The sequence below is a fragment of the Lepisosteus platostomus genome, chromosome 2, assembly GCF_059453375.1.
Source record: "Lepisosteus platostomus isolate fLepPlt1 chromosome 2, fLepPlt1.hap1, whole genome shotgun sequence".
NCBI classification, from domain to species: Eukaryota; Metazoa; Chordata; class Actinopteri; order Semionotiformes; family Lepisosteidae; genus Lepisosteus; species Lepisosteus platostomus.
In genome coordinates this window covers 68,957,436-68,984,418 of record NC_142612.1, presented here as the reverse complement: position 1 = coordinate 68,984,418, position 26,983 = coordinate 68,957,436, and the positions used below count along the sequence as shown (strand labels likewise).

General features: G+C 38.7%; 1 long non-coding RNA gene across 1 annotated transcript in view; it reads left to right on the top strand.

The window, feature by feature from the left end:
• Positions 1–2,111: 2,111 nt before the first annotated feature.
• Positions 2,112–26,983, top strand: part of LOC148676925 (uncharacterized) — a 149,016-nt gene continuing 124,144 nt past the window's right edge. Inside the window, exons 1-2 of the long non-coding RNA XR_015929010.1 lie at positions 2,112–2,233; positions 15,664–15,929. This is a non-coding gene — a long non-coding RNA (uncharacterized LOC148676925). The remainder of the gene's footprint in view (positions 2,234–15,663; positions 15,930–26,983) is intronic.

Sequence of the window (26,983 nt, the reverse complement as noted above, 5' to 3'; positions counted from 1 at the left end):
CCAAAACTGCCTACACATTAAAATGGCTTAATATTTAATTACATTAAAAAGAAACACTTTTAAAATTCAGGATTAGGGTATTACTATGGAAAACAAACTAAAAATACTCAAAATCATAATCTTTTTATTAGCAATACATTTAATGCACATTACCTTTGGGCAAATGTAAGAGACACACAAAAGAAGTTCATGTGTTAAATACTCAGCAAAGAGTGTGGCAGTTGACACAAAGAAATAAAACATAAGCACACCACGCATAAAATTAATACTCATAGATATTAAATCAAAGAAATGCAGTTTAGCTTTTAAGAAAAATAAAATAATGGGGATTTACATTAAAGGCCTTCCTAATTTGACAACAAATTCTAAAGAATGATTAATAAAACTCCATTGAAATTCTTTGAAACCATTTGATGACTTTATAGACATTTTATGAAGATGTTGAAGCAATTTTATACTGGGTTGTAGCACTATTGTATACACCGTCTTTTAATTCTTATTACATTTCTGTAGACCAGGGGGTCTCAAACCCTGGTTATGATGAACCCCAAACCAGTTAGCCTTATCATCTTGAATCACCAGTTGTTTTTTTTAAAGATTAGGAACATTTACAAGTCATTGATCAATTAAGCAAGGTATTTCACCAAAGATCATAGCTATGGAAACCATGATTCTTGAGGTATACTGAGGTATACTGTTCCAAATTATCTCTAAACTGCTATATTTAACAAATCACCTGCTTCATTGATCCTTATTAACTCGTTCCAGGCCCTTGAAACCTCTGGGTTGCAAAAATGTATGATTTAATGCTGACTTATAAAAAAAAAACTCTGGACAGGAGTTTGAGACTCCCTGCTATAAACATTCCAAAAATTAGTAAAAGATGAGCAAAAGGAAAAGAAATCCATTTAAAAGTTGATAAATGGAATGAATTAGAAATAACCCCCCACCCATTACAGCAGGGCAGCATTCAACCCAGGGAGAAGCAGGCCTACATGTGAAAGGCAGGGGGAATCACCTCTTGTATGGAGATCCTAACTGCAGATAGTCTTATAAGTCACCTGTTTTTAAAGATTGGGAACGCCTGTAAGTCACTGATCAATAAAGCAATCACTCTGTTCAATTAAGAAAACTCCAATACTCAAGGGCAGAAAGAAACTGAGATTTTGGTCTCTAAATTACTTAACAAATCTTCGTCTTGCATTTTCTAAAATTTAAATTATGATGATTTAAAGGGGAGTTCTAAAACCTTCTGGATTGAGATTGGTGTCTGGATTTAGTAGGGTCCGAATGAAACAGTATTAGCTTTTTTCATCCTCATAAAATGAGAAAAGTTATGTTTTATTTTTTGTTTTAACACATGGAGCTTCCCATATATGTTGCAGTTGTGACTGAACAAATCTACATTATTTTAAAGGTGATTTAGAATGTTTTTTTGTTCACTAAAAACTATTGAGATAAATTGTATTATTTGAAGGTTAAAATAAATTCTAAAAACAAAAAAAAATGACCTCATTCAGATGTATTTTGATCTGTAACTGATTCTAATCAAGGCCTTTTAATTAAACGAACGACAATCTCCTTTTTTTCAGGAAAATACTTGCAGTCAGAAAGGTATGAGAATATAATAGGTCCATAAGAAAAACGGGCTTACACTGCTTTTACTATTGTCTTTCGATCAATTTTCCGTTAGCTATTTTCTTTTTAGTGTCATCTTAATATAGGAAAATAACACTAGGAGGGAGGCTGCACATGCATCCAATGAAAGATATTCTCGAAGCTCTCAGGGCTGTTTTCATTTCGAATACAGGGGTTTTAACGACCTAATAAAAGCTTGGCCTTGGTGAAATCTGTCAGGCTTGCAGAAGCCAGCAACAATGCAAAGAGGAGAGTTCAGATGTATGAAACACTGAGCTCATAGAATCAGCGAAACAAAAAAAAACACAAAACAAAATAATCATACTTTGTAATTAAAGGAGAGTTTGTCTATGAAGCACCGCGGTAACAAGGGAAAAGAGTTGTCCTGGTAACCAAGGTTGAGTGAGTTTTTAGTGTTATGAAATGGCACTTTTTTAGCACAAGGTAAAAGATACTTGATTCCGAACTGGAAAGATTAGGGGCGGTCCGTGTGAAACACCTGCACGCTGCCTTCCATGTGTAACCTTCCCGGTGCACCGTCTCAATCCCCTTTATCGCTGGGGCTCTAGCATTTCCGGACAAAGCGCTCACTCAGGTAATCTCCCCGAGCTTTTGTTTTCGGAGAACCGTTACGCAGCTAATGTCGGAGCTCTTAGCCTTCCCCCTCTTGTTTTCGTTTACAGTTCTGGGAACTAATTTATGAAAAGCAACGCGGATTACGATGCGGTATCAAAATTTTTCTGCTTCCTTAATCCCATCACCCGTACCCTTCATTTATCTTGATCAACATGTTTGTTTTGGTCGGGGGAAACGCGGTAGTTCGCTGACAAGTAAGCCTTGAGATCTGGCGTTCACGTGTGTGTGTGTCCCTACTGGGGTGGTGGTGATATTCTCTTTCGGGCACGATTAACCTGTCAGTTTTTAGCTAGTGGGCAGGTTGGCAGACGGTACAGCGTTAGCCACCAGTTGCTTGCTTACTGGGTACTGTGTTATGAGAGTCCCCTAGGCACCTGCTGTCTGCTTTGCAGTGCTGTACAACCAGGAAGGCATTCAAGATTATAACTCCTTTTGTTTACTTTAATTGACAGCTTCCTTTGTGAAGACTGCAGAGCTGCTGTATCTGTTTTACAGCGCTCCAAATTCACAGCGTCAAATATGGAATTAAAATGGATTAAAATTTTACTGAACTGTATGAATGTGAATCTGTTGAAAAGGTTACAGGGACGCCTCGGACTAGGCGGATTTGTCCTGTCTGCCTTCTAAATCTGAAGCATCGAAAACTTTTCAAGTTCACTGTTGCAACACCAAACAATCCCAGTTTCCTTTGTATGAAGCAGCGGAGAAAAGCATTCAACTGCTACAGTATGTCCATTCAAAAGCAAATACACAATAAAACGTGTTTTACCTTTCAGCGGTTGAGGCAGTTACCTTTTCTATTCTCTTGAAATGAGCTGTTTACTCAATGGTTCTTGAAGAGATGAAACTGTATGGTCCGAAGAAGGAGAGAAAATTTATCTGTGAAGTATTTTGCTTTCTACTGAGTGTATACTGTACACTATGCAATTTTAGAAATTTATAATGACATTATCACCATTACTACATTTATGCCCTATTAGAATCCTGTTATAAGATGCAAGTACATTGTTGCTAAAGGTGTCTCACAAATATTTTGCAATATCTTACGGTTTATATTTATTTTATAATGTATTGACATTTGACAAGAGATTAACAATGAATCGAGATGAACCAATAAGGCTATTCAGGACACTCATTGTTAAATATAATATTGATCCATCCATCCATTTTCTAACCCATTTATCCAATACGGGGTTATGGAGGGGCTGGAGCCTATGCTGGCAAGCAAGGGGCACAAGATGGAAAACGCTGTATGTGATGCCAGTCCATCACAAGGTGCACAGACACACTCACAGCAAGGCAGTTAATCCACCAGTACAGTATGTCTTTGGACTGTAGGAGGAACATGCCGAGAACATACAAACTCCATAAAAACAGCACCCCAGGAATTTAACCCAGGATCCCAGACACCAATGCTGACCACTGTGCCACTCAGGACAATGTTAAATCTGATCATTGTATTTATACAGCACTTTTTATCTCAATGAATCCCTAAGTACTCTACGTATAGGTGGAGACCCTCTTTATCCACTGCTGAAGTGCAGCTCCCGCCTGCGTAACATTTGGCAGCCACGATGCTCCAGGAATCTCACTACACAGCAGCTCAGGTGCAGGAAGGAGAGCGCTAAGATTTCTCAAGGATTGATCATTTGAATTAAGGGGGGACTTTAGATGGGCCAGAGTGTGGAAGCTCAGCGTAAAATTTAGCCAGGATGCTGAGGCTGACACCCCTCCTCTTGTGGGCTTTCTCAATGTGCTCCCATTTCCTATCACTGTTCAAAGCGAGGCCGTCTACATTAAGTAGTGTCTCTAAAACTGTCCCCTCTATACAGTATATGTGTGCAAGTCCTGCCATAGATTGGGATTCCATCTAGAGTGCATCCTGACTTACGCCCACTATCATCCTGGTTGATCTCCAGTTCACAGCAAAATGCATGGTACAGAGGGAAGAGTGCCACCTACTGGTCCATTAATATGACCTTCCCAGCACTGACCATGTGCTGACTGGAGTTCTGATGACAGTATGCTGGAAAGTGCTGCTTGCGAGTCCTGGTTTATGAAATGTATTCGACGCACGCATACCTCAAAGTCTGACCAATGTAGTCAGATCAAGGCATTGAAATGTATGGTACTTCTGTCTTGTGTGAAAGATGTGCTTCCTCATATACTGTAGTCATGAAGAGTTAAATTCATTAATGGACTCAAGGCTACAGAATGCACTCTGCATTGTTTTTTTGTAAAGCAGGAGGAGACACAGGTATTTAAATTCAAGGCTTAAAATAAGACCGAAAGGCTGTGAGGCAAGGGAAAAGGCACAGTTTAACATGGGTTTAGCTGAACCAAGCCAAATAGTCAACCTGCATAAATTAGATACATATTCCTTGGTAGCAGAGATCTTTTGCAAACAAAAACACAGAACATCAGAGCCTTTGGGTTCTCAATGTAATATTCCCTTTTGGACTAAACTTTATATGTGCCCTGGCCATAAATTTAATTGCAATTAAAACCTCAGAAAGTCTTGTCATTACAATCCTGAGTTATTTAGATGTCTCCTATTAACTGATCTTGTGTGAAAAGAACTGGAAATGTCTTCTTTAACCATTTCTTAACAGAGGCATAGGGTTGTAGTTATTCTGATTCAGCGCAAGCAGAAGCATAAATTCAGAATATATTGTAAATATGACTTGCAAGGATAAATTAATGCTTAGAAGATACATCTGCTCTATTTCTTAGCTCTGAAGCATTATTGTTGTTTTGAATGACAAAAGATTACACTTTTGCTTAAATATACAGTACTGGTCCTAAAGCACCTTTAGGGTCAAGTATTCTGCTTTTGATAGTTACCTGCTAAAGAAAGACAAATGTGTATTGAGTGTTGACAAGATCTGAATAATATGAAAAAGAAAACTACAAACGGTGAAAATGAAGATTGTCACCATACTGTCTTCAAATGCACTAGCAAGACAGAATGTTAAAAAAGACGTGTTGAAAAGAGAGAATAAATGTATAACACATTAAAAGTTAAAGTTCATGATTAAATCAAATGTCTTCAGTGACTGGACTCATTAGGATACGGATTAATCACACCCTTTTAAATTAGCTGTGATAATTGTTAACATACAGGGCAGCTGTTGGAGTCCAGGACTGATTGTTTTATGTTCTCCAGATGGAAAACTAGCTAGAGTAGCTGTACTGTACCTGTAAAAGTAGGACTGAATTAATCAGTTAACATTGCTGCTTAATTCCTTAATCCCGCCGAACCACGATTGAATGGATATCTCAGAAATGTCACTAAATCCGCCAGTTCATAAACACAGCAGTAATAGGAGTGTGATTTATCTAGAAACAGCTGCGAATGATACACTAGAATGGGTCTACCTGTCAGTGAGGGTTTAAGTGAGCTATTCTGCTGCACATAAGGGTTTAAGTGGACTTACTGAGATGAAATCCTTGTACGATTCATCCTTTGTGAAAGCAGCGGCAAATTGCAGATTATTCACTGACCTGTTTCCCTTGCCTGCAGTTCCTTATTTTTATGTTTTTCGATTTCTCTTAACAAAAATAATTAAGATAGATGTTCAGGTTTTATACAATTATTTTGTTTAGTGTTATTTGTGTTTAACATGATTCATGTACAGTGAAATTAAAACGAAACCTAATTGACACTGTCTCCTAGATAACAGCGAAATTCAGTAATATGATACAGTGCCTGAGGTGGTGTCTATGGATATTCCCTGGAAGTTACCTTTTCTCTGGGCTGCAAATGGTAAATGAACAGAATCTGTTGGGTTTTTTTTACCTTCTAAGATCTGCCCTTCTTGTGATGCAAAAGCCAGAGTCCTGAGATATACCCGCAAGGTCAATGTAAGAAGATAAATGCAAAAGATTGGAATGTCTTTTGCACGTTTAAATGAAATGGGGACATCTAACCAAAATATGGGGCTTTATTACCTGATTGGAGATTATTTGTAAAATGGCATTGAAAAACGTGAAGGTTCTCAGTCAAGTTAAGTATTTGACTTTAAATCATAATGTACTCTTATTTGGTTCTTTTTATGAGCCCGTATGTATAGAGCAAACAAATACCTGACTTTCTATATACCTTAGAGAAAACATCATCAGTAACCTTTCATGCAAGACCTTCACAGCAATTCTGATTCTTTCACATTTTAAAAACAAGAATAATTAGACAAACAGTAGGAGACCTACAGTATGTGTGTCAGGCAATGGCTTGCCTTTATACTAGCGTTCAGCAACCTAGAATACTAGAGATCCTGCTCTGAAGTTGGTGGTCATTTATTTTTTAACTTGTCTTATTAGAATTATTATTCTTGAATCTAAAGTTTGGATCTTCTAACAATACATGCAGAGCTATGTCTAAAATATCCGTTTGTTGTAGTATTTCTGAATTAGCACTGAGCACTCAAAAGTGAATTCTACAAATAGTAAACCTCAAATTTGGAAGCTAATTTTTTTAAGGTAAAGTGTGTTAAAGGTTTTTGTGTGTTAAAAGTCTAAATGGTTGCTTAACTTAGTGATTATAATTTAGCACACTTTTCTGCTATCAATTAAAAGAAACTGCTGCCATGAATTTCAAAGAATTGTTTTTCCCCATATAAAAAATCTTGCAATGATACACTTGACCAAGGTGTGCAAGGCACAGCTCTGCACTAGCCCTATGTTTAGAAAGTCACATTGAAAAGTGTTAAACAACATTAAACTATGAATAACTTTATGAATATTGATACAGCTACAGTAACACCAGTTACTACTACTGTATGTGTCACTGGGAATGTGAGGAGTAACAGCAAAGCAAGAATATACTGAACCATGTAATCTACAGTACTTAAATCACTAAAATGGTAAATGTTTTGTCATTTAATATCTTTGAATGTGCCCTTCCAAAAAGCATCCAAATCACTGCTAATTGAAAATTCTTCTTGGTAATCTGGCCTACCTACAGTATATGCCTTGTTAGGCAAGCACCACGTCCACTTATGTTTGCAATTTTTGTTTCCATGTTAACATGCTAGAAAAAATAAGAACTGGTGGAATGGTGTACATTTCAAGTGATGTGCAAGATCCTTCCTTTATAGAAGGATCTTGCACATCAGTTTTTACATCAACAAGTTCAGACGTTCATGTCTTTAAGGAGGCTCCGAAGAGTTATTTACATATCTTTCACAACTGCCGTTATTAGTACTTTTAAACTGCAACATTTGAAAATCTACTTTTTAATGAATAACATTGCATCATCTCCCCTGCTGTTGCTGAAGAATGTATCAAAGCTTTCGCCTGAAATTTAAAACGGGACTGAAAATAGCCAGGTACCAACTTGGTTCCTCTGGAGCCAAGTTAAATGAAAACACTTCAGCCGTGTTGCATCAGCACCTGAGGTCAGCATGGATAATGAAGGTAGTGGAAATGAGGTATCACCCTCCGAAGTCGCCTCGGGCGGACTGAGGCAGAGGCTAAAGTACTTTTCAATAAGCATAAGAAAAACATTATTGAAAATAGCAGGACAGCTTCCAGCAGTTCTAGTAGCCTTGAGATTATTTTTTCGTTACAGATGAGTCCCATTCTAAAACAGTTTTCTGAAGCATTAAATAAAGTTCAGCTCTGAAGCAGAGCTCTTCTCACCCCAACAGTCAGGCAGCTAATGACTAGCTGGAAGTGGCAGCACAAAGCCTGATTATATACTGCTCATATAAAGTCACGTGAACTTGGGCATTGAAACTTGCGTGCGTTTTAAAGCAAACATTAACAGAAACATGTCTGTTTTAAGCATGAATGTTGGTTTTAAACCTCAGTGACCAGGCATACCAAGCCATTGTTACAGGAAAAGAATCTAAATCTACATTTCAAAACTATTCATAGTCTAAACCCAAAGTAAACAATATTTATACTAACCTGTAGGTTTGTTTCTTCTTCCCTGAGCTCCTAGTTGTGTCTAATGCATTCATATAATGTACATTCCTATCTCTAGTTTAGTCTGGAGTGGCAAAGCAACCAATTTCTTTGAGATTGGTCCAGGATAACACTATTTTACATTACAGCAATACACGTTTATTTGTTTCCCTAATTTATCCTTTTTTGATATCCTGTATATTAAAATATTCCTTTTTTGAATCTTCACTTTCAACATTGCTATTGACGTGTTGAAGAAATGCAGACTATTTTCTAAATATATACCATACTGGACTTAAATGATTAAGGCTGTAACAATATACATGTATTTACAAATAATATGTTCTAATTTCTAAAAAGTATGTGCAATGATGTGGTGATTAGCTTCTTTAGCCTTTGCATATTCCCTTGCATTCGTGTGGGTATTGTCTGGGTGCTCTGCTTCCAAAAATATGCTGGCTAGGTTAATCTATTTCTCTAAATTATTCTTGTTTGGCTGTTTTGAGAATGCACCCCAGAAAGTACTAGGTTTTCTTCCAAGTTCCACGTTATTCCCTTACAAGGAATGGGCAGCTCTCTGATAAATGATCGAAAAAACGTATTTTTGTAGCTTCAGCTTAATGAATGTATATTTAAAACAGTTTGCTGTGATAGTTATTATAGACTGTATTAAATCTCTGTTGAAAACCAAATGGAATAAGCAGCTGTCTCATAATGAATGGGTGGAGATCTTTAAAAAGCTGCCATTTTTTTGTGTTTCGTGCTGCACAGTGAAAAACGTGATTCAAGGCCGATGCAGATCGAAAGCAGTGCTGATGGCCCAGCTTTGAATCCCAAACCCCCATCTGAACCCTCAGCGTGAGTGCATGCACAGTTACAACAATATCCACCTCAGTCTTCTTTAATTTGTTCTTTTGAAATCCTGTACGATTATTGGTGGGGAGGGGGGGTGGGGGAAAAAAAGGAAACAAACTAGTTTAGCTAAAAGTATTTATGTCAAGGCCCACAACACTCCAGAAATCACAAGTTAAGAGGCATAATGAGATTTAGATTTCCTTTTCTGCCGCAATGAATTACAGGGCCTGAAGCTCTCTCTGCCACAAATCCAAAAAAAAGGGGTGCCAATTTTTTTTTTCCCAACATGATTTACATTCTCAATGTAATGTATTAAAACGTTGACAGGGCAAAAGGGATTCACAAGATGCTGCATTAGAAACTCAATTTCTGTGATGAATTGCCTGCAGCCACTGAATCACAAACCGCTTTCTTTTTTTTTTTATGTGGCTCAGAAGTTTTTTTTTTTGTCCAAATCTTCTTAAAGCTCCCTCCTAATCTGGTGGATGTGAGAGGGTGAAAGGATTTCCGAACTAAAAAAGCATTCGTTCCTCGTCTTGTTGTGCTGCGAATTTGTAAATGCTGGGTCAGTAATATTTAAAAAATCGCTTTGCATCCCCCTCTCCTCTCCTGTTCTGGTTTGCTTACTGATATGCTTTTCTTCTTTGCTCTCTCTTCTCCTTGCGTGTATCACAGCAGCGGGGCTAAATGCTGGGGTCACACACTTTATTTCAGGGGTCAGATTCGGAGTCCACTGCTTCTGAATAAATGTTTAATCAAACTGCTAGATACCCAGAATTGTAATAATAATAATTGTAAAAGTTGCTTTTATCAAGTGTGACTTGTGACTGATGATCTATATACCAGCATCCACTACACAGTGACTTAGAGAAGCACCTCTGTTTTACATATCATCTGAGAGCTGGAGAAAAACATCAGCTAACTTACTCCGGGGTCCAGAGTTGGGCTTGAACTATAAACCTCATGGGAGCTGGTCTCTTAAACCACTGGATCATGTAATCTTCAAGCATTGAGTTTTGGATGTCTTTCCAGTTGGTAATAAAACACCCATGACAAATACAGATTTCTTTTATTGTATTAATCATTAAACATTTACACTCTACTTAAATTGGTCTCAAAGACAGATTTTATTTTTCAGGGAACATACAAGAATGGGCAAGTACTTGCAGACAGACTGAACATGCCTTTTCTTTCCTTTTGAAACAGCCAGTTTTAAAGTATGCTTGTGTCACAGTAACCTCACAACTGTTCTCTCGGTTCTATTTTAAATACCCTCAGTTGTATTTCATTTAAATGAAAATGTTCTCTACGATATTTCTAGTGGTCTGCAAATAGTGCACTGTCATTTCTTTGTGATACATTACACATGTCCACTTTGTATATAAAACTGCACTATGTAAATGTGCATGTTGAACATGGCCCTCAGGGTAAGAGGCTAATTGTGATCCCTTGAGAAACTGCTCTGAACCAGAACATTGATTCTTGTGTCTAAACCATTCCAACTGATTTGCATAACACTATTTCTTTGTCATAACCATTAATGAATAAACTGACTGGAGACGGAAGAACAGGTAAAGTGTCCACAATTTCCACCCCTCAGACATTTCAGATATCCTCCGATCTGATTATGTTGAGATGCCCAGGAATAAAGTATCAGATCGCTTTGAATTTGTAGCTGATGTTAGATGTGGATTCTCTTTTTTCAGATGGTACTTCTGTGGCCTGCATTGCTAAAGATCTTACAATAGCCATCCTGTTAAAAAAAAGTGTTTTAAAATATATTTAGAATTTAGAATTGGCAATTCTTTTATAAATGATACATCCACCCAATCTGGAGTTGCCAGTTTTCCATGCAGATCTCTCCTCACAGCTACAGTATGAACCCTGCAACCTGAGGCAGGGGGAAAGAGGAAATGCAGGCAGGCTTATCTGACCTGCCTACCTATGAGCCAGTAGTAGTCTTCTTTAAACACGTCACAGGCAACACAGCCCTGGCTATGTGGTCAGCGCTGGTTGTGGGAGATGCAGGCCTTGACTGCAGTGTGAACATGCAAGTCTCAGAGATGTTATGGACTTGTCATAGTGCCCAGAAAGCCCTGATTGACTCATTCCACTCAGCCTGCTGTGCTCCACAGAGTGGGGAATCATAGTCGTAGTTGGCTAGTGACGGAATCCAGGTGCAGACCCATACATGACACTTTCATCTTGCCATTCCGATGTGTCATTTAAGATATTTAGTTTTTGAATTACTAGTCACTTGTCAAGTGTGCGTTATTGATCTCCTAGCTCTGCACAAATATTACTTGGGACTAGCTAATTAAAATCGAATTTAATGAGGAATCTTAATCATCCTGTTTCGTAATTGCTCATCCTGAGCTGGACAACAGTGTAATTTCAAGGAAGACGTGACTTTTGAGGTGCTCAGCTCTGGTTGCAGCTTAAAGGTGTATCGTAAAGATGATAAAGAACGGGGTGTAGGGCAATGCAATGAGGCTCATGTGGTGGTGTTCTAAATCCACTGTGTAAAAATGGGGGAAAATCACTTTACATTGCTATGTTTCCAGTATATTTAACAAGAACATATTTACTAAGTGTTATTGGAGCAAAGAGGCAGAGGACAAAATATGAAGAGCAGGAATCTGCTGGATTTCAACTCATGTCACCCTTCAATCCTGGTTTCCATAGTGAGGCAGGTCTTCCTTCACTACTGAGGTTGTGTGTACCTTAGACCAGCTCTTACAATAATCTAATAATCTAATCTAATACAATAATCTTCTAATAATAATAATTGCTTACACTTATATAGCGCTTTTCTGGACACTCCACTCAAAGCGCTTTACAGGTAATGGGGACTCCCCTCCACTGCCACCAATGTGCAGCATCCACCTGGATGATGCGACGGCAGCCATAGTGCGCCAGAACGCTCACCACACATCAGCTATCAGTGGGGAGGAGAGCAGAGTAATGTAGCCAATTCATAGAAGGGGATTATTAGGAGGCCATGATTGGTTAGGGCCAATTGGAAATAAACCTCGGTTTTACGTCTCATCCGAAGGACGGCGCCTGTTTACAGTATAGTGTCCCCATCACTATACTGGGGCATTAGGACCCACATGGACCACAGGGTGAGCGCCCCCTGTTGGCCCCACTAACACCTCTTCCAGCAGCAACCTTAGTTTTTCCCAGGAGGTCTCCCATCCAGGTACTGACCAGGCTCACACCTGCTTAGCTTCAGTGGGTTGCCAGTTGTGAGATGCAGGGTGATACGGCTGCTGGCTTGCGGGGTGATACGGCTGCTGGCTTAAGTAAGTCTCAAGGGGACAAGTGAAGTCACCTTCTGGTTGGATCAGGAATGGCTGGGCCATTGGACAGGTTTGAAGACTAGAACGTCCCTATTTGAAGGTTTGTGTGAAGAGTCGTCCCATCAGTCAGTTATTTTGACCAGCTGAACCATGTGAATCAGAGATGTGGCATAGGCCTTTTAATATGCATGAATCTACAGTAGCTAGTGCCACTGACAGCCTTGTGACATGAACATTACATTCACCACATTATCTTTTTTCTTATTATTATAATCAAAATATAAAAGTACCACCAATTCAAAAATAAATACAATAAATAACATGAAACGCTGGGGATTCTTTCTCATGCCGAATGTCTGCGCATTGTTCTTCATGGCTTGTCTTTGATATGGTTAAACATGCTGTCCCATGTGATTGTGCTTCTCCCTCATTGTTCCACTTGATTTACAGCATATATACAATGCTGTAATATCACTCTGGGTTTACAGAGTCTGAATGTGGCACAAATGTTCTTAAATAATGCAAAGTGAACCTTTTGTTTGTGGGCTTGATTGCAAAGACTAGGGAGGCTTCAAGCTGTCAGCCCAATAAAGCAGGCTCTTCAATGTAGCCTTAACACTAGAGCATAATCGAAGAGGGGAAAACCAGATTTAGTTTGCCACTGTTCCTTTTCAAAAAACCCTGCATTAAAGGAAATCCAAATATTCCGGCATTACTAGGGGATGATAATGTAAAATCAACTTAATATCACCACAATGCGGCGTGTGACAGTTTGCCATAATGAGCTCTTGCAGGATTAGGCATTCATTAAACAGGTTTGCAATGCAAAGCTACTGTCAGATATTTGTCAGGAGTCGGAAAAAAAGAAAAACCATGTTACCTCTGAAACCTTGTTCCAACTAGCACCAACTTAATCTGCAGCACATTAGTTTCTCCATTGTATAACAGGCAGCACATTTAGTTTCCTTTGTTCAAGAAAAGGAAATGTGACAAATTTGCTAGCTCTCAGATCTGCTGGAAACCGAGAGAAACTGCTCTTTTCGTTCTCACTGTTCTGACAAATCAGATATTAGCTCCTCACATGTTGCTTTCAGTTTTCAGAATTTTTCACATTGGACTGTGGATTGCTCTCCCCTTCCCTGGGTTGGCATCCGAGGATGATATTAAACATTGCATTTTTTCAAGTTTTTCCAGTACTGAATTCAGAACCACGCTTTGAACATAAAAAGGAGCCTTCACATTCCAAATCAAATGTTGTCTGGAAGTCAAGAATGAAGCGTTTCTTGGGATCCTAGCTTTCCATTGCCAGTTCTTGCCACACTTACTGTTAATTATTGCTTCTGGTTTTCTTGAAGAAGTAATGCAAAGCCATCTCTTACCATGAATTCTCCAAAACTCCAGACCCTTGTTTAATATATTCCTATCTTGTATTAATAGACATGATGGCAGGAAATAGATGCAATTCATTTCTTGAGTTGTTAGAGCACAGCTAGTATTTGACAGCTTATTAGTATCACTTGTGGTATGCCAGCTAATATGTTAATGACTACGTACCAGATGAGCAAATGGCATTATTAACAAATTGTTGATTAGTTATATATTATAACTGCTGTACTAAGAGGTTTCGCAAACCCTGATTACCAACCATACTTAGCTTGGTACGTCAAAGGTAAGTTCACAAAATCTCACTGTTTGATAACAGGTTTAAATTGAGTGGACCACAGTAGGCTCAGGCAAGCAGAAACCTATCATGAAATACCAGGACTGTGAGATTCAGTGGGAGTGAGGGTCAAGGTTTGGATTTAATTCAGACCTCACTTAGGTCATGAAACACTAATTTTTGAATGCAAACGGTCTTGCGTAATACATGCCTTTTAGACCCTTTTTTATAGTAAGCTGGTAGCTATTAAACCACACTCGGTTTGAATAAATAGTTCAGAAAGCTTTGCAAAAATTAGATTATTGTTAAGATTAAATCTGACAAGGCTAGAAATAACTTTATTTGAAAAAGAATAGATTTATAAGGAAAAGGGTACTGACCCCACACACTGTTTTTAAACACCTGGTGACAGTATGGCCTGGTGACAAAAGAGAATTGGTTTCCAGTTCAAGCCAGTCAGATCCACATAAAAGAATTCATTCATCACGCTGGTGTTCTTAAGAAACTTAATCATAGTCCATCTGTAAATCAAAGTGCCTCAGTCTCTGAAAGAAATAAGCTGATTTTGCTGGAGATCATTCACTGTACTGCTATGCCATGTATTGTAGCAGCCAAAACTCTGTCTTCATACTTCATGAGATGTGAAAAAAGGTGGATTCAACAAGGACAAATGCAGGTGTACCTCAGGAGTTTTCAGTATCTATAAAGTAAAACGGGATACAACTGATTGAAAATGAATCCTGACTGCATCACTACCATAACTGGCTTATTGAGTATTCTTTTTAGTTTGAGCAAACAAGGTTTTGTGAGCTACCACGTGCTTGAGGTAGCAAAGGCACTTGCTCAGTGTGCGAGCTGAGCTCTGTTGCACCGTTGGCCAGACGCCTCTGCTGGTTGTTTCTCCAAGTGCTGGTATGTAATTGGCATACTGTAGAGCCACTACAGTAGAATGGGCATTAGATGCCCAGGGTCCTCTTGGATCTGGAAAAACAGCAGCTGCAGGGCGTCTGCTTGACACCTGCAACCTGGCAGTGACCTGGTGAGAGACGCTGTGCCGCTCCAGCCAGGGCACCGTGAAGCTTGCACTTTCTCAGACATGAATGCCCTGATAGGTGGGTATGCTCTGTTAGGAGGAGCACATTTACAGATCTTGGTGGTGAAGGGGTCTAGGAAATCTGAGTCTTAAACAATGGGTGGTTCCAAATCAGCTAGGTGTATGATAAGAAAATGTTTGCTGGCTCTATGTTTAAAATATATTGTAATTGATTTTGCATGCTACTGTACCTACAGTACTATTTTATTTCTCGTTAGAGCCTTATCAAAATAATTACAATTGTTAAATAAGTGCAACACTTGATGAGCTGGCCTGTTGCATCAGAGTTGAACAGTTATTTGTGTTTTCGTAGCTTACTTTCTTATCTGCATGCATTGCAAAAGCATATTGAAACTTTTTGCTGGTTATTTATCCCTTATAGAATCATTTCCACAGCATGGTTGTGTGATAAACATTTGCCTGTATTTCCAATGCTTAGCTGACAGGCACCAGTGTCTTGGGGGGAAAACAATGTAGACTAGTTTAACAGATTATTTTTTAATCACCTCCCATCCCATCATAATTTTCTTAATTACCACAGCTGTTAATTGTTGTTGTTTTTTCCCCAACAGGGCTCTCTGATCACATGTCCACGGAGCTGCTGTGCTTCACAATCTCTCTCCCGGGAGCTGATAAAAAAGGACGGAGACTAGTGAGCTACTTTACAGTTCCTTAAAAGTGTAGACTGCCCCCTAGTGCTGCCTATGGAGCATCGCAGACCGGCTGAAAGACGATGACGCGGGCCGTGAAGGGGCTGTATCAGCTCCGCCAGCTTGCCTCCTCTTTTGCTGTGCCACTTGTGGGGGAATGTGCCTTCTCACCTTCACATCCTAGCCAGGTAAGTCTTTTGTGATAACAGCTTGAAATATACATTAGTAACATTCCCTGGATTCTTCTAAACTATGCGACGTGCTTGGGAGAAAAAAAAGTTTTTCCTTTATAGAACATGATTTAGAATAGTAAATGTATGTTTTTTTTTGCTACAAAAAAGAAAAATCCTATCACAAACTTAAAAAAAAATACATCTCTGTGCCTATGATAAGACATAAGTCATTAATGCCAGATTAAAATCATGTCTAATATAAAACTCTCTTGTTAAAAGGGTTTAATTTCAAGTTGATTAACAGTTTCCAGTTTCTCAAATCAAGGTTCTCCTTTTAAAGGTCATTTCTTGGCACCTACACGCTACTTAAGTTTGATTTCTCACATTTTTAAAATATGTCTCTATCTCTGCCCAAGAAAACGCTTGGTTCATGTCAAAATGCACAGGTAATAGTTCAAGTACCAGTCATCAGTAAAATCAACATTATAAAAAGTGTAATTCACAGGATAGATAGGATCCTAAAAGGTTTGATAAATAAAAGTCTTAATGTATTTTCTGGATATCTATTGAAAGAGAAAGCTGCTATTAATACAAAGAACGTAAAGTATAATAAATAAATGAGTCTTCCTCATTTATAAGAAAGGTTTATAGACCTTTTGGATCCTGGGTTCGATCGGGACTGGGGCGCATCCTGTCAGGAGTTTCTCTGTGTGTCCTTGTGGGCTTTCTCCAGGTGCTCTGGTGTCCTCCTACCTTCCAGGGACGTGCTAGCTTGATTGACCTGTGTCTCGAATGTGTCCCTGAGCACGTCATCCCAGATCATGCTCTGTGCATCTGGGGTGGGCTGTGGGATGCAGCAGCCCTTACAAGGAGACAGGGGGCTTTCTGACCATCTGACAATGAAAATCCCAGGCAGATCTGTTCATCTTTAACAGGCCAAACCTTTATGTTTGCGTTTGTTTCGGGGGAACCTTTCTATTTCTGGCTGTATTCACATAGGTGGATGGATAAAAGTGATAGTTGCACTAGTAAAATCTGTTTTGTTACTCTGGAATATACCTGCTTTTTATGTAAAATTCTAACATCTACACCTTTAGATAAATGTGCTTTACACCTTTAAATAGAATGGAGATGTAATCTGAGGAATGTGCACCAATTGTTGCCAGTCACATTGGTTAAAGTAACCCGACTGTTGCTTTCATCGAGATCGCAGCAGGTACATTTTCATAAGGACATATGTTTTTAAAGTTTAAATGATATATTAATCTCTATAGAAGTACTGATGCAGCTGTTCCGTTATGTTTTTCAAAACTGGAGAGAAAAAGTAAATATATATATACTGCATGTCCTGATGTCACATTGGAGTTTTAGCATTGTGTTGTTTTGAAGTGCTTTCCAATATTTATGATCTTTGATGGTTTTTTTTAATCAGAAGGAATGTTGTTTTCTTGTTTCTTCAATTTATGAAAAGCACACTGGTTTCAGTACAGCTTTACTGTGCTACCACCTCGCCTTGCCAATCTGTTCTTTGACAGTGTATAAAGTCAAAGAGGTCTTTACAGCTTAAAAAAGTTCAAACGAATCAATGTTGAAATACTGAAACAGTGTTTCTTCAGATGTTTCATAAGTTCATTGACCTTTTATGTATGAATAATGTATTTTTTTACTTCTTTGTATATACATTTTTAGATTTGTTAATGCATCCTGTTAGAAAGGTGTTTAGATGGTGGAAAAAAAGTGTGTGGTTCAGAGTTTTCTAAATTTCCATGTGATGGAGCTGTAAATATGGAATTATCTTTCCTTTATGGGGAAGCATGTGCTTTTAAACTGCTGTCACACAGTCTTATTTATGTTTGGAAGATCTGTTTGTGCCTTGTGTCTTCATATTCTTTGCTTTTTTAAAGAGCAGAGTTTGGTTTTAATGTTTTCTGTATAGGTTGAAACCATCCCACATAGATTAAGTATTATCCCAACACCCCTAAGGCCCTGAAACTTAGTTTGGTTTCACTGTCATTGTTTCCAAGACATTTCTTCTTGACAGAGGTGAGTTACTTTAATAGTGCTTTAAAAAAAACTTACACTGAAGAGTGGGAGAGGACAGGGTGAGGTAGTCAGGCGAATCTTTAACAGGAAGCTATTGATTTCAAACCCCTTGGGGGGGAGTAGGTTACCTGAGTCAATGTGTTTTGTGGAATCACTGTCATTTGTGGATTGTTTAACAGACACTTTGGAAAGACCTTACAGGGAACACTTAAAAGAGCATTCAAGCAGAGCCAATTGTAACCTTAATTGCAAGAGAAAATAGTCATCCTTCAACCCATTTAATTGAGACAGCGAGTGAGACTGGTCTGGCTTGTTCTTTGAAAATCTGCTGCATGTTGCGCTAAGAGAATTAATTTTCATTAAGTGATAGTTGGGTTTTGCCAGATAGTCTTTCAAGCTTGACAGAGTCTGTGCTGTGGCAGTGTCGGCTCTAGTTTGTGAGCCTGCCTCTCATCTGGAGTGGGTAACCAGGAAACAGTTTAGGCATTCATTTGATTGGGGGAGGTTGATCTTGTTTGCTGTGCGTCTTGATGTTTCAATTAATGGAGGACATATGTTAAATCACACTTCCGGGGCATCACAAAGAACAGCTGCAAGATCGTACAGTTTAAGACTTGATTTTCACTAAGGGGCACCCCTCAAAATAATCAATAATTCAAAAAATGTAATTATTAAAATGCAAATATATGGGAAAAATTGTAAACAATTAAAAATGAAATGAAAAACTTGTTTTTCCTGCACACAGGGATGGAGTTTAAGTTTTGGCCAGAACTCTTGGAATCTGTCGAATTTCTAAGACAAGTATAGGTGACTAATCGTTTTCATCACATGGGTCTTGAGTAAAACTAAAGACTCCAAATATACAAGGTAAGACATGCTGAAAGAGGCTGTCTGAGGGGTTTTCCATTTCCACTTGGCCCAGACAGTCCCCTTTCCTAATCCCATTGAGCAGTGCTGGATTACCGCGATGAAAGCGGCCAGTAGTCATACAGTCTGACTGAAACATGCCAGCTGAAATGGAAACATACAGCAGTGGATCAGGGCCAAACTAACCATGCCAGGTGCTTGTGAGTAGTTAGTCTTGGGCCTAGAGTGCTGTTCTTAACAATCAGTTTGTTTCCATCTTGTGATCATCAAAACCAAATGGATGAGCTGGTTTGTGCTACAGTCACCCTATAAGGCCCTGGGTAAATAGCTCATTCATGGATATATAGTACACAAAACAAGGTATTTTCACGCATATCTTGCCTTCTTCCCATTGGTAGGAATGCAAAGATTCTAAGAAACAAGTGTAGAGCATTAATGCAACACAGTGGTTTGGGGGAAGTAGCCATAGGTGCGACCGCGTTCTCTATGAGTGTTTTTTCTAACAAAATAAACTTTATTTCACAATAAACATCCTACAGTGATTACACACTCTAACAAGTCAGACGAACTCTACCATATTACAAACGTTCTTAAAAGGGTGATTGTCCTTTATTAATCCAAGCAAGAGGATGCTGGGGCTGGATTTGCACAATGAAAGAGTCCCTCCAAGCCCTAACTCTTGTTGTTGTGCATACCTTTCCTCTGTCCCTTCTCTGAAACTGCAGTTGTTCAGCCCTCCGCAGGAGCTCAAAGGAACAGGGTTTTCCTCCTTAGTCCCTGTACAGGGTCCACAGTCCCTTCCAGCGCTCCTTCGCCATCGAGAAGCCTCCATGTTCTATATGAATGGTTCTATATGAAACATTCTGTACAGCTCACATTGCCAGACTTTGGGTGGAAAAAACACCTGTATGGCCCCCAGTCCTCATTCATTCGGCCTTCCTGATGGCCTCTCATGATGGACATCTTGGGGCTGCTTAATAGAAAGATGGTTTAAAAATGTGACACAAAGACACCCTTTGGCTACCCCCCAGTCCTGGGTCTTGGCCAAAAGCCATTGATGTGTGCTTGGTGAGCTGAGGGAGAGGAAAACTGGCACCTGTACTCTTATGGAAAATGGCAAAGGGAATTTGGCTTGGATTCCCTTGGCAAGGCTCGTGAGCTGTGCACTTGCTTGTTTCCACTCAGTGGAAATTTCTTAGGCTGATCTCCGGCCTCCAGGGCTCAGAAGACTGCTAGAGGGAATGCTGTTTTCCTGGTGAAAGAAGACACATCTGGCTTGGTGCAGTAGTCAAAGGACACTTGTACACTGGCTTTAATGTCCTTCACCCAAGGGTTGGTCTCATGGATGAGGCAGCATTGAAGTATTGAGGCCAACTAAAGGAAATTAACAGAAAAGAAAAACAAATGCTTTAAATATGGGAGAAGATGCAGTATGACTTGCATGCTTGCATTTGTGTGAGAGTTGCCTAGTTTATTTTCAAAATCACAATAAATGATTCAGTTTTCAATTTTATACCCATTTTTTAAATGCAAATACCCATTCAATTCAACGTGACTGAGTAAACCTGAGAACACAGAAGTGAAAATTCTGTGACAGAAGAACGGTCACACATACTAAAAATGAATTGTTTCTTTTCTGGGACAGAAGTAGTTCAGGTTTCATTCTGAGGATAGCAAACTGTTCCCCCGATTCTGCCAGGCCCTGCTTGCACTGAGCCAGTCAATCCTTATTCCATCTTCTTCTGTATTTTGTTTAATGACAATTTCAAATGTTTGCTCAAAACCCTGTTTTATAAAATAAAATGTAAAAAACAGCCCATACATTTATTTTTAAAAAATGAAACATGACCTATTCTCCAGGAGCTGTCTGTAACTTTCCTTTTGTTTGGAATTTTCTGCAAATGTCATCGTGCTATTTTGTAATTAAAAGCAAAGGGGGTGGCCTTCTATTATGAAGACCTACAAAAGCACAAAAAATAATGAAAGAAATAGACTAGAAAAGCATCTTAAAGAAGTCCATTACTGTGTGCTCCAGTATAGAGAATATTGAATATGAAGCATTTAAAAAAAGAAATTACCATTTGAAATGGACTCAGCTGTTGTCTGCTAATTACATGTCCTTGAGAGGAGAAGGTAATGTTTGTTCCTGTGCAACAATGGGGGTCTCTTCTAATGTATTCCTGTGGCCTTGCTGTGTGGGCCTTTCATTTAAGACTGTTCTAAGCAATCAAGAGGCCCCTTTAAGCTGATAGGTTATACTGCTTTAACAGTTCCATTCATTTGAAAATATTGTTGTGTTAACCCTTTGTGCAGAGCTCTGCAGGATGTAATGAGAAGGGTTTTGTACAGACAGATTGAAATCTTCTAATATTGTGCATTTTTCTAGTTATGGGTAATCATTTACATTGCTTTTCTTACAGTAGTAGGTTTCTTGACTTGACCTTAGTGACCCAATGTGATTCGTGCACCACCACAGTAGCTCACATACCAAGAGGGCTGAAATGAATGTGTGTCCATTGATGTGAAAGTTCTGCAGCGACTGTACAGTATGTGCTTTCCTAGCCAGTCCTTTCACATCACCCAGTGCTGTTAAAACAGATGGAATTATAGAGAAACATTTGACACTTTCCCTTCCCATTCTTTCCATTTTATTCTTATTCTGTTGGATACCTTGTAAATAAATAGCTTTTGAGTAACACTAGTTGCATCTAATTACCCTCAGAATCTTACGTACAGTACAGCACTGGATGAAATATGAAGCTGGGCTGCAGGGTATTGATAGGAGTAGCCTTCATTAGTTAAAACATGGATTTCTATGTTCATGTCATATTAAATTTTCTGTCCAGGAGCCATTATGTTCACCACATTTAATACTGCCTATACTGTACAGGCCTCAAGGCACTTTCTGATGAATTACCTGACAATCAGTGACATTATAGCATGTCATAATAATACTGTATTGGATAACATTTGATTTTATTTTTATACATAAGCTATATTCATAATATGCATTACTGTATATAACCACAGTTTCCTTTGTTTCAATAATTATTTCCAAACCACATACATTATTGGACAAACCACATACTGTACCTCTGGGAGTGATCACTTTACCTGCTCCTGCTTTTCAGACTATCACACAACAGAAATCACAGCAGGTAGCAGGTAAGCATACAGTATTTCAGCTTAGTGTTTGAAAGAATTATCCTGAACAAGGAACCCAGATTAGTAATTCATTTTTCGGGAGCTGTTGGAAAATTTGGTTCACTTGCCACCTACTGCCAATACCAGCCCTTTGGCAAAGCTTTTGTAGTTCACAAACTCCAGAAGGTAAGAAATATCTTTATATTTCCAGAAAAGCTTGAAAATTCCTTTACTGAGCTATTGAGTCTCACCCAACCTGCTTTTTTAAAATCAATTACGAGAACAGGTGCTTTTACAAAGTTTTACTCTGCCATTGTAACATGAGAAAAGATACTGGTACATTAAATTAATTTTAATTCAAAATGAATATTTTACAACACATACTTGAAGGTCATACTTAGATGGATGAAAACAGGTTTTTGAAAGCAGTAATTAATTTGCAGCTGGTTAGATGGGGCCTGCAATCTTTTTTCTGTCTGTTCATATAATCATTCCAAAGAAGTGTAAAACTTGCATAAATCTTGATGAGGTCATTTATTATCTTTCTTAAGATTAAAATATTTCTTTTAGATTATACATTTTTTTCTATTAGTCTGATTTATTTGAATGTTTGTTATGAATTTTGTAAAGTATTCAGATTATGGGTTGACAAGTCACTCATTTAAAATAGATAATGAGACACCTATTAATACTTTATAAATACACAATCTTTTCTGTAAATAACCTGGGGGCATAGATCAGCTCATGATTTGCTTAGGGCTGAGAATTGCTTGTAATATATCCTTATTTGTGGACCTGTATTTGGGGAGTAAAGTTCTGTTAATTTCAAAAGTAATCAAGGATTTACAAGAATGAGAAAAGGGGGCTATACTACATACTACTTAATTTTTGTATTCTGTTGTTCATATATTAACAGTGTATTGTTTTCTTTGAGAAGAAGGAAAAATCTACTTGAACCAGCTTCATACAGGACTTAATCCTCACATCAGAATTACTGTAGTTGATTGGTTTAAATTGTTTTCCATTTTAAGCAATCTTGCATATTATTTTCAAATCACAACAACCGTGAGTATGTTTGTTTCTCTGTTTATGTACCAATAATAACTAGTGTATACACTAAAATTCATACTAGAAATACCGATTCTACTTTTCTTCCAGAGGAAAACTGAAACCTATGTATCAGTAAAGTCATTAGTAGTATCATGATCGGTAGTAAAGTAAAAACATTTTAGCTCACTCACACAAAATCACAATCTGCATTTCTAGTGGTAACTAAAACTGTATATATACTGTATGTATTATTCTATGTATCTAATATTACATACATAGTCATTCAAATGCAAATCGGCCAGCAGCCATATCACGGCCAGCAGCCATATCACCCTGCAACTCACAACTGGCAACCCACAGAAGCTAAGCAGGTGTGAGCCTGGTCAGTACCTGGATGGGAGACCTCCTGGGAAAAACTAAGGTTGCTGCTGGAAGAGGCGTTAGTGGGGCCAGCAGGGGGCGCTCACCCTGCGGCTCATGTGGGTCCTAATGCCCCAGTGTAGTGACGGGGACACTATACTGTAAACAGGCGCCGTCCTTCGGATGAGACGTAAAACCGAGGTCCTGACTCTCTGTGGTCATTAAAAATCCCAGGGTGTTTCTCGAAAAGAGTAGGGGTGTAACCCCGGCATCCTGGCCAAATTTCCCCATCGGCTGTTATCAATCATGGCCTCCTAACAATCCCCCTCTGTGAATTGGCTTCATTACTCTGCTCTCCTCCCCACTGATAGCTGATGTGTGGTGAGCGTTCTGGCGCACTATGGCTGCCGTCGCATCATCCAGGTGGATGCTGCACATTGGTGGTGGTGGAGGGGAGTCCCCATTACCTGTAAAGCGCTTTGAGTGGAGTGTCCAGAAAAAGCGCTATATAAGTGTAAGCAATTATTATTATTATTAAATCAGTTGTACAGCAATAGAAGGTTTTTCTAGGTTTTTCTTCATAGTAAACCACTCATTGGTATGTCACACACAGAGCTTGCACATTTAGGTCCACAATCCTGCGTTACCTTGACATTCATGGGGTCCTTATGTAAAATGGCGATTTTTTTTCCTGAAACACCTGAAACCTCGCAGGTGTGAATCTCCAGCAGTTCCCGGGAACCGTTATGCCCCACGGATGTGTGCACCCACCCTCGGGTTTGGGGGGATGAACTGCCTCTTCAGCATGACGTGTTCCACACTGGAGCCAGCTGTGCTGATTTTTTACACAAAGACCCAAGGGCAGGTCCAAGCCAGAGCTCTTCTGCAACACCTGTGTAAAGCCAGTTGCATAATCTGGTAAAACTCTGGGACAGTGCTTTACCCTATCCTATTGTCTCATGCCATGTCACGCTTAAAGAATGGTTTATTGTAGTCCGATCAATTCAGATCTCTACTTCCTAAAATGTTTTACTTTTCCAAAATAATAATCATTTTAATTAAGAAATCATACAGTCGGTCAAACTCCCCATGAGCTAATGTAAACACTGAGTCAGCTCCTTTCATTTGGAACTTTCTTTTGCTCTTGTGTTAGTATTTCATGGCCTCATTGTCAGGATCGGTGCATTTTAAATAGAAAGAAATGTCCTGTGCAATACACACAAGTGTATTACAAGTACAGTAAAAATCAAGAGAAATCAATATTATAACATGATGCCTTTTTGTGAGAGTAAAAATCCAGCACTTTAACCCAATCAGATCACACAATTCCGGAGAACGTGAGCTTGTCCCAAGTATGAAGTCCAGTTCTCCGTGCTACACTCCTTGGCACTATTCTGCGTTTTCCCCATCTCTTTTTTCCTCTTCTTTCATCTCCCAGTTATCGCTCATAGTGTACATTAGAGAAGGTTCAATTAGGTGCGACTGCTGTGGCTGACCTAATCGGCCTTCTGTTTTAAATTTCTAATGAAGTGTCAAAACTTGCATGTTATTCTCGGCCACATGAAACACGCTGTATCGTCATAAATCAAGCACATTAGGATTTAGAAGGGGATCAAAGATGACTGCTTTTTATGGTCTGTCTGCATTAAACTGCCATCTTCCAAGGCAAATTGCCCTCAGTTTAATAGTTTATGATGGAACCCCAACCTGTCGGCAGGGATGTAATTATTTGAGAGCTAAATCAAACATTTTACTCAAAATGCTGGCTAATATTTTAATCACTGCAGGCTTTGGAACTGAGAAGGTTTCTTAAGCTTCAAGCTGAGGTATATACAACCTCCATAACAGTAATTGCTGAGAGGTTAGCAAACTAAGAGGATGGTTCAGAGAGAATGTCATCAAAACTCTAAGAAATCAAGGTATTCTTTTTAGGGGTGGTAGGGGCAATCATCCATGAATTATCATGCTTTGACAGGTTAGCACTCACTAGAGGTCAAAAGGTTGTGTCATTAAAAGGATAAAGCTGGTCCATATCCTGATACAAAATATTGTATCAGGATATGTTCAATTTACTTCTAATTCACTGAGTGGCTATTTAAAACAAAATTGTTCTGGTATTACGCTGGGTACACGAATGGTTGTTGTCATATATGACAATGCTTGTCAAGTTGGAGCTGTAATTTGATAGTCTTTGAAGGGGTCTCAAGTTTATTCAGTCGTCATTAGGTCTACCTGGGATGGTAATCCTTGTACCAAATGACAGTTAAAGGACGACATTTATACAGCAAATTATTGAGTTAATAGGTACTGGTGCACTGATAGTAAATCATTTGTAAATCTGGAAATTGCATTCCAACATATTTCAATCTCCCACCTTTTTGATTCAAATGAAAATGACAGCACACAGTTATTCTGGAAGAAAGACTTGGAACACAGTTGTTGATTGTTGTACTTGTACATGATGCAGAATCTCCCTTAGTTTTGTTTTGGGCTGGATTTCAGCTCTGTTTAGTGAAATGTAACTGTCTGAGACACAAGTATCACAGCGGTTCCCCTGGTTTCTCAGACAGCATTGTATTTCTGAATCTGCCTTTAACTGATACTACGACGATGCATGTTGATAAAACATGCTGAGAGCGAATTTTCATTACGTTTTCAGTTGATATGCTTTTCTCCTATGGGACTAGACGCAAATATGCTGGATTGACTTTGGATGAACGTATCCCATTTGTACGGATTTATTCACAGCCGTAAAAAAACACACACATGAAAGGGGGCGATTACATGTTTTTAATGGTACAGTCAGTTAAATGAGAGATTGAGAAATCTCCTTGAGAAAAATCATTCTGAGAAACTTTGAAAAGGCGCTGCTATTTTTCTCTTGCACCGTTTTAGTGCAGCCATATTCCAGTCATAGGCGAAACACAATAAATCATTTTTGTTATCAAATGAAGCATTCAAAGCATGATGGGTAAAATTTGTCCAGTGGTGGTTTAGGAATGAGAGGATGTGTTCTAGCAATGAACAGGAGACAGCTGTATGCTCTGCCTTTTTATCTCGGCCTGCATTCGCCCCCCAGAAGATGATCCTACTACTTTGTATACACTGTTTATCCTTAGAAACACCAGCATAAGCACAAATAAGAATTTAAAAAGGGTTGAAGCATTCCATGTCCTCTTTCCTCATTTTTGTTCAAATGCTGGCTCAGTACAAAGGACAAAAAAAAATAAAATAAAATGTTTATCTTGAAAAGGCAAACGCTTGCCTCATTTCCCCATTTATTTGAAATCTAATCACATTTTCGGGGCTGAGTGCTAACTCACTTGAATATTTTTAATAACCACTTGGCTCACATGCACACAGAATCTTTCAAATACACATATTGTACGCTTTCCCGTTCCCATTTCATCTGTATTTAATATCTGCCATTCCTTAATCTAGCTGTACACCTGTTCAGATGTCTGCCAAAAAGATAAATCAGGTGAAATTTTAATTGTAAATAATTAGACACATATAGGCACATGCTGTATATAAAAATGGGAGTTGAGATTTTCTTTTCTTTTCTAATTGAGAAAGTACTGTAAGGAACCACGAACAGATGATTA